The following is a 13,156-nucleotide window of genomic DNA, read 5'->3' as shown; positions in this document are numbered from 1 at the left end:
ACCCCATTTTTTTTAGTTCTTTTTTGGAGAATTAATGTTTTACATTCATCAGTAAAAACAATAGTTTGTATATGCATAACATTTCTCAGTTTTCCATATATCATACAACCCCAACTGTCATCCTTTTTGGACCTGTATTCTCCCCCCACCCACCCCATAGTCTTTTACTTTGGTGAAATACACCAACTCCAGTTCACATTCTACTTGTGTTTTCTCTTCTGGTCTTGTTTTTCAACTTCTGCCTGAGAGTGAGATCATCCCATATTCATCCTTCTGTTTCTGACTTATCTCATTTAACATGATTTCTTCAAGCTCCATCCAAGATGCCCACCCCATTTTCTAATGCAACTGCTTGTTTTTTGTTGCTAAGTTTACCGAGTTCATTATTAGTCCTTTATCTGAAATATGTTGTATAAAGTTCTCCCATTCTATTCATACAAGACTGTCTGTCCACATTCATTCTCTCCATGTACTGCCATTCAGTCCATAGGCTTGAGTGTCAGCTGTGCCCAGAAGACTTATTCTGTGTCCAACTGAGACCCTTCCCTGAATCCCAGGCATGTGTGATCAGCTGACCATGTGGCACCTCCACTTGTTAACACACAGATTTTGTGTCATTTTTTCACCACAGCCTCTACAAACCCTTCTAACCCTGTAGCCTTGTTAGCACAAGCCTTAATTTTATTTGATTACCAGGGGTAATAAGGCATCCAGGTAAAGATTGATTAGTCAGTCATGGCTCCAACATAGTCCTTCAAATCCTATTGGCAGTTATTGACTTAAAAATAAAAATGCATGTGGTACAATCTGGCCCGAGATGGAAAGTAGAATCAGCTACAGCCTTCTGCAGCATTATTCTTGTGATTAAGAGTGAATGCTTACATCAGGTCCTCTGTTTTACTGTTTAGTGCTCTACAACTGGGTCCTCTGACTTCTCTTCTTTCTGTGCCATCCTGTTCCTTTGCTTCTCTACCACATTGGTCATCTGTTACCCTCTTCAAAGTCTCTGCTCTCTGGCCTCCCTCCCTGAAATGTCTGTCCCCCATACCCTGCATGCTGGCTCCTCCTTGTCATGCAGGAGTCAACTCAGACATCCAGTTTTAGAAAGATTCCCCCCTTTACAGAGAGATGAGGGATTGAACTTATGTATAGATAACTGTACTGTAAGCCACTGCCCCAGCCCCCAATAAAGTGTGTGTTTGTGGGGATTCCCCCTGCACCTCCCATTATGACTTACTGTCTGATTCTGATCACAAATAGCTGTTTCCATCTGATTGTTTTCTGTCTAATTCATGAGAATAAGAGACTCTTGAGAAGCCTGTTCTGGAGGGAATATTAACCTCCCTGCAGGCTGTGATCTTGAGTGATATTTCTATGGCACAGAGCAGTGCAAGGCTAATTAAATGTGCACTGAGCTGTGGTCTTGAGGCTGCATGATAGTCCTGGCACAACCAAATGGCACATTGGGAGACAGAGTCTTGAGAGCTCTGGTTTGAGGACAGCAGACAGAACATGAGAGCTGTGACACCTGAATAGAATTACTCCACCAGGGTGGCCTTGACTCAAATTAAAAACACTCAAGAAACTGTTTCTCAGTGCTTCTATTTTCTGAAGCAGCAGAAAGGAGATCCAAAGATAGGTTTTCTGCTTACATAGCTTTTGAAGGAAAGAGGAAAGTTATTTTAGGGAGAGAAAGCTGATGTGTGTTCTCTGGCGCCTCTAGTACTGAAGTACTAAGTTGTCTTGGTCTACTCTGACTGTGGTAAGGAAACATCCTAGATGGGATGGCTTCAGTAACAACACACACTGACTTCTGACTGTTCTGGAAGCTGAGAAGTTCAGGTCCAGGGTATCAATGAAATTGAGTTTCTAGTAAGGACTCTATTCCTCATGAGGAAGGGGGGAGTGAGGGAGGGAGGGAGAGAGAGAGAGAGAGAGTGAGAGAGAGAGAGAAGAAGAAGAAGAAGAAGAAGAAGAAGAAGAAGAAGAAGAAGAAGAAGAAGAAAAGAAGAAGGAGGAGGAGGGGGAGGGGGAGGAGGAGGAGAGGGAGGAGGAGGATAAGGAGAAGAAGGGAGAGAATGAGACAATGTGAGAGAACACATGTGTCCTAGTCTCATCATTGCCTTCTAAGGACACTAATTCCTTCATAAAGGCTATAACTGTATGACCTAACCTAACTGCAATTACTCTAATTACTTCCCAGAAGTCCCTCCTCCAGCTCCCAACACAGTAGAAATAACTCTTAGTACATCCCAAGTTGTGCAGTCATCACAATGCAGCTTTAGAATGTTGACATCACTCCCTCAAAGAAACCTCATAGCTGCTAGCATTTGTTCCTCATTTCCTCTCCTCAGTCTTGCTGGAGCCAACCCCAGACCTGTTTCCTGGATGGTTTGCATCAATAGGGTCATGTAAATTGTGGGTCTTTGTGAGTGACCTCTCTCAGTGAGTATAATGTTTTCAAGTTGGTCCATACTGTGGCACATTCATGCTCCATTCCTCTGGATTGCTAGTTATAGCCCATTGCCTAAATGGGCGCATTCATCATTTTATGGCACTTGTTTCTACTCTTTGCATGATGTGACTAATGCTGCTGTGAACATTTGTGTACAGGTTTGTTTAGAACTGTAAAGTATCATTTGCTGTGAGTATAAAGAATGTGTAATCGAGGACTCACAAGAAGCTGTCAAAATATTTGCCAGTGCTTCACCATTTTACATTCCCACAATGTGTGAAGCTTATAATTTGTCCACAAGCAATTGCCTTTTCAATTATGACCTTCCTAGTGTGAATGCACTGGTACCTTTGGTGGTTTTTGCTTTTATTATTATTATCATTTTATTTCTCTAATGACTGAAGACATTGGGCATCTTTCTGTCTGCTTACTGGTCATTTGTATTTCATCTTCAGAGAAATTTTTGTTCAAATATTTGCTCATTTTATTTAGATTACTTGTCTTCTCATCATAGAGTTTAGTTATTTACATGTTCTGGAAACAAGTTCTTATAGATACAGCATTTTTTTAAAGTAAGCTATTTCTCTTCTTTTAATTTTTTTATTATTGTTATTTATTAGATAAAGATAGCCAGAAATCAAGAGGGAGGGGAATGACAGAGAGGGAGAAACACAGAGAGACACCTGCAGCCCTGCTTCACCACTTGTGAAACTTTCCCCCTACAGGTGAGGACTGGGGGCTTGAACCTAGGTCCTTGCACCTGTAACATGTGTGTTCAACCAGGTGCACCACCACCTGGCCCCAGCATTTTCTTTTATTCTGTGGGTTGTCGTCATTGTTTCAGTGATGGTCTTTCAAGCACAAAAGTCGTTATTTTTAAAATATTTATTTATTTTACCTCCAGGGTTATTGCTGGGGGTTGGGCCTGCATCACAAATCCACTGCTCCTGGCGGCCATCATTGTTGTTGGATAGGACAGAGAGAAATGGAGAGAAGAGGGGAAGACAGAGAGGAAGAGAGAAAGACACCTGCAGACCTGCTTCACCGCCTGTGAATCGACCCCCCTGCAGATGGGGAGCTGGGGGCTCAAACCGGGATCCTTTCACTGGTCCTTGTACTTTGTACTATGTGTGCTTAATCTGGTCCACTATCACCCGGCCCCCAAAAGTCTTTAATTTTAATGAAGTCAATTTTATCTATTTATTGTTTGTTTGCAAGTTGTGCTGAGAGAGAAAGACCAACAGACAGACATACAGACAGACCAGAGCATGACTCTGCCATTTATGCTGTCTGATCTGTTTTGATCTATATTGTTATAATGTGGTACCATGGATGAACCCAGGGTCTCATGTATGTAAGGTATCTGTTCTACCTTTCAGCCATGTCCCCTACCCTTTCACCTGAACTTTTTTTAAATTGCCACCAAGATCATCACTGAGGTTTGGTGCCTACACAATGAATCATCCACTCCTGGTAGACTTTTATCCTTTTTTCCCCTTTCTTTCTTTATTTTATTTTTTATTTTGATAGGACAGAGAACTTAAAAGAGAAGGGGGAAGGGAGAGAGAAAGGAAAAGAGAAAGAGCCTGAACCACTGTTGCACCACTTGTGAAGCTTCCCCCTTGCAGGTGGAGACTGGGGTTTTGAACTGGGGTCCTTACACATAATAATGTGTGCCCTCAACCAGGTGTGCCACCACCTGACCCCAGCCTTTACTTTTCTTTTTACTTTGATCCTCACTGGTGCTTCACTGCTCCAGGCTAACTTTTTCATATAGAAAAATGGAGGCAAATATAGACAGAAAAAAATTTATCACAGCACCAAACTTCCTCAGTGTAGTGGGGCCAGGCTCATACCTGGGTCATGCCCATGGCAGAGCAAGCACACTATGCATTGAGCAGAAGTACAACACCTGCACTTTTTGATGTTATGGAAAAGAAGGCTTTGGCTAACTCAAGGTCACAGTGATCTACCTCTATATTTCCTTCCACAAACATATCTTGAATGAGTGTGTGTGTGTGTGTGTGTGTGTGTGTGTGTGTGTGTGTGTGTGAAGCTATAGCTCAATTCTTTTACATGTGAATATCTAGCTATCTAAGGGCAATTTGATGAAAACACTACCTTTCCCCCTCCCCTTTGAGTACTGGCATCAAGCCCAGTGATAACCCTGGAGGATATATATTTATATTTATATTTATATTTATATTTATATTTATATTTATATTTATATTTATATTTATATTTATATTTATATTTATATTTATATTTATATTTATATTTATATAAAATTCTTTCTGATGTCTTTGTAAATGATAGTTTTAATGTTGACTTGGGATTGTTCACTACTAATGAGCAATTGTTCATTACTGTGTATAGAGTGACATTTGCTCATTCCTAATGGGTCAAAGTGCAACTGACTTTTGTATATTGAACTTACACCTTGACATTTTGCAGAACCCATTATTAGTCCTAATAAGATTTTAGTGGATTACTTACTATTACTTATTAGAGATAGGCTCTTCTTGCTTTCTTATTTGGATGTCCCGCCCCCAATTATTTCTGACTAGACTGGGCTATTGCTGCACTCAGAGTCCAGCCTATGTTTCACTGACCTGGGGGCTCAGATGCTATTGACTCGCTGAGATCATGCCTTACCTTCCTGTGAGTGTCTCTCAGGTTGGAGAACTAGCTCACTCAATGGGACGCGCCCCTTACCATGTGTGCCACCCATATTTGAGCCGCCAGCACCACACAGGAGATGCAATGGCACCAGAGGGAGCTCTGATGCTGTGGTATTTTCCATCTGTCTGTCTAGATGAGTGAAAATGTGGCCTGGAATCATGAAGCCACACAGGTAAGAGGGTCCAAGTCCATTATAAAATTACGTGTGTGTGTGTGTGTGTGTGTGTGTGTGTGTGTGTGTGTGTCTGATAAGTGTTTGGGTTTGTTTGTTTTGTATGACCTCAGGACTGTTTCCAGAGTGTCCACTCAGTTGCTGTTCTCATAGTTTTCCCACTGGTTATGGTGCATTAAGTGTAGTGGTGGTTTCACTGGGCAAAGGGAAGGGGCCTGTAGAGCTCTACAGACCACCAAGAAGTGCCTGTGCCTTCACCTAGCAATTCTTTCCCCAGAGCTGCTGTCACCAGCTACCAAGTGCAAGGCTTAAAACAGTTGCAGGCTTAGCTTCTGCAGTTTGGGAAGTCTGATGTCCACAACCAGTTTCCCTGGGCCAAAAGTAAAGTGTTGGGGAGCTGACTTCTCTCAAGATTTGAGGGAGGCTCCTTCCCCAGTCTCTGAGAGTTCCCAAATACTGCTGGCACTCCTTAGCTGGAACCACAGCACACAGGTTTTGCTTCTTTCATCAGAGTCCTCTCTCTGGCACTCATTCCTTCTGTGGCCCTTTCGAAAGGACTTGTGATTAGGTCAGATGTCCTTGGATACTCCAAGATAATCTCCTCTTCCACATTGCAGCTTATTTTATTTTTTGCAGAGCTAGGACCTTACCCATACATGATTCACCATTCCTGCTGGCTTTGTCAGAGAAGGGGGGGGTAGTGGGGGAAGAGAGAGACAGGACAAAAGCCCAGGTGCCATGGTGCTCCCTTGTGCTTCTGGGGCTTGAACCTGAACTGTGAGTGTGGATATTCACTGGTCCTCCCCAGTGAGTTGTTTCTCCAGCCCCGCAGGATTCCAGTTGACTGAACTTCTCTCCTAAAATGCAAGGTCATCTTCCCAGGTTCCAGGGATTAGCATGTAAACATCTTGGGAGTGGGGGAGGTGAAATGTCTCAGAACTAGAAAGCTCCTGTGTTGAGAAGGAGCAGATGAAAGTATTAAAGCTTGGCTGGGTTACAGCCAACAGCTGGAGTTTAACAGTAAGAGGCAAGACTCCAGTTTCAGAGCACAAAGTCTAGAAAAGGAGCACGTGGATGAATGGTGCCAGGTTGATGCTCGCCTGTGTGACACATGCCTGGAGGACCAAAGGCTGGTGCAGGGACTCCAGCTTCAAAGCTGACAAAGTCAAGCAGCAGGACAAAAGCAGCCAGGAACTGGCTGGACCCCAGAGCAGAGGGGGAGAGGGAGGAGTGAGAGGAAGGGGAAAGTGTGCGTGCAGAGCCAGTGATGGTTTCCTTGGTGCCATGTGCTCAAGGTCATGGGAGTTCCAGACCAGCACAATGCTTTGTTTTTGTCAGTGCCTCTCTGATTGACTGACTCCCCACAGCTTTACTGTTCTATGCTTGGCCAAGCCCTGCAGTTGGGTGATCCGCTGGCTGTGCCCCGAGGGGACCTGAGTTCTCAGCTCCCTGAACTGCTGCCTCACATCACAGCTTCTGACCCCTCTCAGTGTGCAGGTCCTTGCAAGGTGCTGAGAAACATCTTCCATTCCTGCCATGGACTCTTCTCCAACCCCAGACCTAGCCCACCTCCTGCTTTTCTCCAACTCAATAAATTCCTCTGTAACCTTAGAGCTGTCCTCTCTCTATTTCATATCCCACATTTGTTCTATCCACAATGATACCACCTCTGAAAAACACCCACAATTTCAGTATTTGTTATTAATCCTAGGCTACAACTTAGGCCCAGTAGCCATCACCTCTGATCCCCCCAGCCAGCTTGCTTGCTCCCAAGTGTGTCCTGTAGAGTTCTCCTTCAGGTAGACCCTTGTACTCTGGAGGAGACCATAGTAGTCCCCTGGGGAGCCCTCAGGTAGATTCCCATCTCTCTCAGTGTGAAAGAAGAGGCCTCCACACAGCCTGGAAGGCCCAGTATCTTCTTTCTCTTCTTACTCTGACAATCTCTTTCCCTTCTCCTTCCTAGTTCCTGGCCACTGGGAACCTTCCATGTTGGCACTTGTCACAGGCAAGAATTCAGTGACCACTGACCATCACTAGAGCAAAAGAAGACAAGGGGCTAAACACCACAGCTTTAGAGCTAACTACAACCTACACAAGGTTTTGAGAGTTAGCTGGGTGGCTGGTGCATTTAACATAATAAAAGGTTAAGCAATGCCCATGATCACCTGCATTTGTATCAATACTGCAGTCTCCTGAAAAGCCAACCGTCCTGGAGCTGCTAAGCCCAAAGGCCTCACTGAGAAGGATCAGGCTGTTCTGAGCTAGTGTCTAGTTATTTAGAATTTACATGCAGGACAAATTCTTCTAACAAATTTTATAAATCATTTATTCTTTTATTTTTAATTTATTCTGGTTAGAGACAGAAACTGAGAGGTAAAAATGGAAGTAGAGAAGGAGAAGCCATTTGTGAAGCTTCCTCCCCACAGATGGGGACCAGGGGCTTGAACACAAGTCCTTGCCCATGATAACATGGGCGCTCAACCAAGTGTACCATATCCTGGCCCCATAATGAAAATATTAAAGAGGAATTAGCAAACCTTTATAGGATCAGCCTTAACAAGGGCATCCTTGTGTTGTTTACACTCATGACTACTTGAACATCCATTTTGCCAAAATGAGGTTGTCTCTGGGGGGCAAGCAAGGAGGGGACAGATCTGAGTCCCTGGAGTGGCTGCCGGCTGCCCAGAAAGCTCTCCTGCCTGCTGCCAGCTGGGAAGATCCTCTGCAGAAAACATAACAGAGCACCTCTGCTCTAAGCCCCACTGCTGCCAGCTGCACATCCCTGAAGAGCCACCTGAAGGCAAGTGTCCACCCTCCCAAACAACTTTTTAGGCTAAGACAGGCCACAAAAGCAGAAGTGTTCTCTGACCTCTCCATTTACTTATTTATTGGATAGAGACAGAAATTGGGAGGAAGGGGGTGAGAAAGAAGGAGACAGAGAGAAACCTGCAGACCTGCTTCGCCATGTGTGAAGCTTTCCCTCTGCAGGTGGGACCTGGAGGCTTAAACTCAGGTCCTTGAGCATGGTAGGAAGTACACTCAACCAGGTGCACCACCAGCTGGCTCTACCTCTTCATTACTTTATGAGCTAGTTACAGAAGGCAAACATAGGGCTTGGAGGGTTGGGGGTTTTGTTGTTGTTTGTTTGTGTTGTTGTTCTAAATTTTACATATACTGGATAGGAGTGGAAAGCTTTACAAGATGTTTTAGCTTGGTTTGTTGTACATCCTGCCAGTTAGAATATTTATACTTTATGCCAAATTCATCATCTTTGCCTTTACATTTTGCATATGCTTTGGAGTATAGAGTTGGAAAACTGTTTAACCATATATTTACACTGGTAGAGAACAGATATCCCGAGGGGGTAGATAGCGTAATGTTTCTGCAAAGACTCTCATGCCTGAGCCTCCTAAGGCCCAGGTTCAGTCCCCTGAACCACCACAAACCAGAGCTGAGAAGTGCTCTGGTAAACAAACAAACAAACAAACAATCAGATATCCCTGCCCAGCCCCATCCTAACTGGTCCACTTCTGGTCCAAGAGAACTCCCTGCATGTGTACACAGGTAAACACATGCAAAGCTATTCCTTGCATCCTTGCTTTTCCCAGCAAAAATGGAAGCAATCTCAATGTGCTACTAGTTGTAAGTGACTGGGCAAAAGTTACTTGTCCTCCCTGAGCCTCAGTTTCCTCTTTAGTAAAATTGATTTGTCTTAAAGACTAGATGCTATGGCTGTCAAGGAAATGTTGGGAATGTAATTATGTTCCGTGATCATGGCTATTACAATGGATTCCACCAAGTCTTTCCTTGGATATTCTTTCTCTAAAAGCCCTTCCCAGACCACACTGCCTAAAATAGTGTCAGCCTGATCTTCACAGGCCTACACCCAGTGTGTGTGTGTGTGTGTGTGTGTGTGTGTGTGTGTGTAAGGGGGGGAGGGGAGATCTGGCTTCCTAGCTGAAAATCGACTACACGAGGATGAATTTTGCTGACTCACTGCTCATGTCTGTCTTAGTGCATGGCATAGGGTCAGCACTTGATGCAAACTCGTTAAGTAAAGAATGAATGATTACATTGTTCATATTCATGTTGGTAGACAGAGTCCTGATATGAACTTACTTTTAAAGAAAACCTTTTCAGTTTTTAACCATGTACAGTGTTTAGAAACACTTTTTATGAAACTGAATAATTGGAATTGAGAAATTGTCGGGCTAGCTTCGCGGGCGGGAGAGAGAGACGACCAGGGACTCATGGCTGAGTGGTTCACAGTTCAGGCTTTATTCATGTGGAATGCAGCGCAATCTAAGCTATCTCTAAACACAATCCTGTCCTTATATATCCTGAGGCAGAAGAGTCAGGTCCGAAGAGGATGTACGTAGGTTAGGGAGTGGGGAGAAGGAAAAAGCATGCAAAACAATGAGGATTAAACCAATGCCCTGGAGGTAGGGTGGTGCTTAGTTAACAGTGGTTATGTAAATAGAATACAGTGTTATGCAGGGGGGATTAAACCAATGAAACAGAAGGGGTCTTAGAAGCAGAATTTAGAAGCATACCAACAAGAAATAATATATGAGGTTGGAGGGAAGTGTCACACTTGGTAGAGCACACACATTACCATGTACAAGGCCTGGGTTCAAGCCCCTGATCCCCACCTGCAGGGGGAATGTTTCATAAACAGTGACGCAGAGCTGCAGTTGTCTCTTTTCATCTCGACCTCTCCCCCCACTTGATTTATGTCTCTATCCAGTAAATAAGTACAAGAAATAATATACAGGAGCCAGACTAGTCACTACTGACTGACCACTGCAAAGCAGAACTGCTGAGTTACCTCACAAGGTCAGTTGCAGTCCTATTTTTATACCATGGGCGTGTGCATCTGTGTTTTGTTCCGCTACCCCACTAATGCCCTCAGCATAATGTTCTCAGGGACCTCGGGAACTTTTTCTGCCCAATTTGCACACTTACAGAGCAACCTCATCTGATGAATAAAGAGCTTGTTTGCTAAGTCTCTTCCTTCTAACTGAGCCACATTCTGCATTTGGTCATTGGTATGGACTGGACTTCCCAGTTTACATATTCAAGTCCTACTCCCCAGCCCCAGTGCCTCAGGATGGAACTGTATTGAGAAACAGGCTCTTTGCAGAAATAAGAAGATAAAACAAGGCCATAAGATGGGTCCAAATCCAGATGACTGGTTGTCTTTATAAAAGGAGATGGAGACATAGAGACATATTGAAGAAGAGTCACATTCAGACAGAGAAAAGGTGGTCACCCATACATACATCAAGCAGGGAGCCTACAGAAAAACACCCCACCAGTGCTGACCACAGACTAGCCTCCGAGACAGTAAGACAGCGTGCCCCAGTCATTTAAGTCTGTGTAACCTGCCTGAGTTACTTTTTCAGGGCAGTCCTAGCAGACTAATGTAGTCATGCTTCCTGTTTAACAGACACACTCTGAGCTCTGATCCTTCCTCCCAAGGCCTTAGATTCTGCCATCTGCTCTTGTCCACTGTCCCAGCCTCTCACATCTCATTCTCCTATGTGTTTCTGAAAATGAACTCCACAAGGAACACCCACCCAGAAGAGAGTGGACATGGTTTGCTTAGAGCACAGGATAGGGTTGTAGAACAGTCTTGTTCTAGACTTGGCTTCAATTCATGGTCAAGCACCCTGGATGGCATCTGGAAAGGCTGAGCTGGAATTCAGTGCCAGAGTGTCACCCAGAGACCCTGTGAATAAGCATTTGGGGTAAAGTGAGCTCATAGAGGGCCTGTATCTATGCAGAGATGGCGATAGCAAGCCCTGAGCTGTAGGGACCTTGGGGCTAGTGGAGGATTAGAGGGGTCAGACATGGAAACAGAGGGGACAGCCAGTGAGGCAGGAAGAGAGCTGGGAGGGGGATCCTCCCGCCTCCCACCTCCCACCCACCAGCCTCCTCACCCAGTGGAATCCCAGTGCACTCAGAAGATCCTTCTTTTCTTGTTCCCTCTGGCAGCACTGACACAGGCCACATGCCCCACCTCCCTGCCTTTTTGATGCACCCTCTTCCTTTGTCACCATGCTCCACTGGCTTCTTCCTCTCTGATAGCTCTCCCACTGACTGTCTGTTTCTTTCTCCCTCAATGACTCCCATATACTCCAACATTATCCCCCCAGCTCAACATCTTAGTGTTACTTCTGAAAAGTCACTGGAATTAAACTTCACAGACTCCAAGAATTAGAACCAGAATATCTCTCAGGCTCAATTTCTCTCCTTTTCTTTTTTTCCAGAGAGAAACATTGAGATAGGGGTCAGGCAGTGGCACACCTGGCTAAGTGCACATATTACCATGTACAAGGACCCAGGTTCAAGCCCCTGTGCCCCACCTGCAGGCGGAAAGCTTCACAAGTAGTGAAGCAGTACTACAGGTGTCTCTCTGCCTCTCTCTGTCTCTCTCCCCCTCTTCCTCTCTATACCCTTCCCTCTCAACTTCTCTTTATCCTATAAAATAAATTAAGTTTAAAAAACTTTTAAAACGAAAAGAAACATTGAGATAGAGAGACAGAGATAGAGAGGTAAGGGAGGGAAGGAGTAGTAAGGGAGGGAAGGAGATAGATAGATAGATAGATAGATAGATACCATAATACTAAGCTTCCTTCAATGTGGTATGGTACCAACACAAAACTGGATTGTGCAGATGGCGACACTATCCAAGTGAACTGAGGGCCATTTTCAACACACTGACCAAAATATCCTTGAAATTGTAAACATGACTCTAAATAAAAATCACTGCAGGCCCCAAGATTCCTTTGCCATTTCCTGCATCCAGGTGGGTTTGTTAGAGCCTCATTCAGTCAACAGACATTCTGGAGCACCTGAGTGCCAGGCCCCATGCAGGGCACTGGCCTTCCAGCAGAGACAACAGCAGGCTGTGCAGGGTCTGAGTCCTGCTTATCCTGCCCATGTGATGCAGCAAAGGCTTCCCAGCCCTAGGATTGCCTGAATTAAGTTAAAGAACAAACAATAGGAGGTTATCAGACAGAGGCCAAGTAGAAGCTGCCCAAAGCCCAGATACCAGGAACTGGGTGGCTAACTGCTCAGCACTGGTGGCAACGTGTGTGTGTGTGTGTGTGTGTGTGTGTGTGTGTGTGTGTGTGTGTGTGCCTGTGTGTGTGTGTCATAGTACCTCAGAGATTTCCAGTAGACATGGTTCACTGGGAGTCTGGCGGTAGCGCAGCAGGTTAAGCGCATGTGGTGCAAAGTGCAAGGACCGGCATAAGTATCCCGGTTTGATCTCCTGGCTCCCCACCTGTAGGGGAATCACTACACAAGTGGTGAAGCAGGTCTGCAGGTGTCTATCCTTCTCTCCCCCTCTCTGTCTTCCTCTCCTCTCTCCATTTCTCTCTGTCCTATCCAACAACATCAACAACAATAATAACAACAACAATAATAACTACAACAACAATAAAAAAACAAGGGCAACAAAAAGGAAATAAATAAATATTAAAAAAAGAAAAAGAAATAGTTCACTATAGGAAATGGCAGGATTTTGTTCTTGGATGTTTGTTCATTTATTTTAATAAGGAATATTTGAGGTTATTTGAAAATGCTAATTTTCTCTCTCCATCAAATGCCTCAGTGTTTCTCTTATTTCTTCAGTTAGCCATGGATAGAAAAGCTCTACCTCACTGAACTCACACAAAAACCGCTGAATAGGTACAACTGAGTGAAAGTTTGAAATGCTAAAAGCAATCTTAATAAGTACTCTCAATCCCTGAGCTGAAGTTTTGCTATTTCAAGGAAATATATTTTTGACAGATAGACATTTACTCATTAATTCACTGCACATAATAAAGGAAAAGTAG

At 44.3% G+C, this 13,156-nt stretch overlaps 1 protein-coding gene across 2 annotated transcripts in view; it reads left to right on the top strand.

The window, feature by feature from the left end:
* LMNTD1 (lamin tail domain containing 1) overlaps positions 1 to 13,156 on the top strand; it is a 92,769-nt gene that overhangs the window by 18,254 nt on the left and 61,359 nt on the right. The window contains exon 1 of one of the 2 annotated variants that reach the window (XM_060194543.1): positions 2,382 to 2,445. The exons of the other annotated variant lie outside the window; for it this stretch is intronic. The gene's annotated coding sequence lies outside the window, so the exon portion shown is untranslated. Of the gene's footprint in view, positions 1 to 2,381; positions 2,446 to 13,156 lie in introns of those variants that run through there. 2 annotated transcript variants of the gene reach the window in all.

This window comes from Erinaceus europaeus, chromosome 7, assembly GCF_950295315.1.
Source record: "Erinaceus europaeus chromosome 7, mEriEur2.1, whole genome shotgun sequence".
NCBI lineage: Eukaryota > Metazoa > Chordata > Mammalia > Eulipotyphla > Erinaceidae > Erinaceus > Erinaceus europaeus.
The sequence above is the reverse complement of the archived record's forward strand: the minus strand, read 5'-3'. Positions and strand labels throughout refer to the sequence as shown.